The 1,809-nt window shown below is 24.0% G+C and overlaps 1 protein-coding gene across 1 annotated transcript in view; it reads left to right on the plus strand.

Annotated features, from left to right (window-relative positions):
• LOC100302430 (kazal-type proteinase inhibitor) overlaps positions 1-1,809 on the plus strand; it is a 36,419-nt gene that overhangs the window by 30,966 nt on the left and 3,644 nt on the right.

The raw sequence follows: 1,809 nt of genomic DNA on the forward strand, positions 1-1,809 counted from the left end.
GTTTATTTTTATAGTCATTTTAAGTACAAATTTGGACGAAATTACATATTAAAAACCTAGGATAACTATTTTAGTTATTTTGTTGTGATTGTATAATATTATTCGTGGGTACTTGAAACTTCTAAAGTATACTATTATATATCTATGATAGTACCACGGTTTTTTGTTGATGTATAACGCGTTATAAGTACCTAATAAATATTATGATATGATTAATTTGGAATTTATTATAGGTACCTAATATAATATTATGTCTTATACCTAGACTAACATACCGTCTCCGCTCAGAATCGTTTTTCTTATACAATGATATTATATCATTGAATTCAAATTTAATACCATCCATTATACAGTGACCCACTTGTAACCTACTGTACAGCAGAGCGAATTCCACTTACCCACCTTTTTTAATATGTGATTTCGTCCAAATTTGAATTTAAATTACTATAAAAATAAACTGGGCTTATGAATTTCTTAGAATTTTTGATAACAGAATTAAACATTTACGTGGAATCTTGTTTTAAATTTTCAAGACTTAGATATAAAAGTTGAACATTTTATAAATTATTAACTAAAAAATAATTATTCAATTTTAAATTTGATAAATTTTGTCAAAATTCTATCTTTAAATGCTTATAAAAAAAAATTGTGCCTATGTATTTTTAATATTTTTCAACTGCTATTGTAACAATGTATCAGGAGCCTTGAATTAATTTTTTACACTTTTTGGCCCAATAGATAAAACCTTATTGATATTTATAAAAAAAAAAAACTAAAAAAATTGAAAACTTACAATGTCTGTAAACAGCTCAAAAAGAGTCAAATTATTTTCAAAATGTTATTGTATATAGAAAATGCTAATATAAACATTCAGTGAAAGTTTCAAGTTTCTACAGTCATTCGTTTTTTATTTACAACAAAATAAGAAAATCGTTACGTAAGAAATCGAGTGAATATCAAATAATGTAAAAATATGAATTTCAAACGCTCATAAAAATTTAATTTGAGTTTCTTATAGACATTTTTTTTTTTTGATAAAGTTAGATTATCTTTTAAGGAATCTTGTATTACATTTTTAAATCTTAGATTTAAAAAGAAAAATTTTTACGAATTCTTAACCCAAAATAATTTGCTAATTTTCGTAATTTTTACATATTTTGTTAATTTTTGAACTTTAAATGCTAATAAAAAAAAACTGTAACTAAGAATTTTTAATATTTTTCAAATGTCTTTGTAACAATATAGTAGGAGCCTTGTATTAAATTTTCAAGTATTTTTACTCAACAAATAAAGTTTTATTGAAATTCATAGAAATAAAAACTAATTAAATTGGAAACTGAAATTGTCCGTAAACTGCTCAAAACAAATCAAAATATTTTGAAAATGTTATCATGTATAGAAAATGAAAATATAAACAACCAGTGAAAATTTCATGTATTTACAGTCATTCGTTTTAAAGTTACACCAAAAACCAAAATCAGTTTTGTGAAAAATCGATTTTGCGTAAAAATTCCCGTTTTTCCTTAATTTTTCTTTTGTTTTTCACGACGCTTTTGAAAACTATTTTATAACTTTTGACCCCTCAAATGCACCAACTAGATTCACTTTCCTATCAGAAAAGATACTGAAGTTGATAATCGAAGCATTATTTACTGTCCTAAAAGGTGTACACAGACACAAAAATAAAAAATAAAAATAAAAAAACACACACCATTGTAAAATCAATACATTCATCGTTCCACTCAGAATCTAAAATTAAAAAATGCTTCTTCCATGTATTCAAAGTTATTAAGCCCAGGATACAAAGTG

The sequence above is a fragment of the Acyrthosiphon pisum genome, chromosome A1, assembly GCF_005508785.2.
Source record: "Acyrthosiphon pisum isolate AL4f chromosome A1, pea_aphid_22Mar2018_4r6ur, whole genome shotgun sequence".
Taxonomy (NCBI): Eukaryota; Metazoa; Arthropoda; class Insecta; order Hemiptera; family Aphididae; genus Acyrthosiphon; species Acyrthosiphon pisum.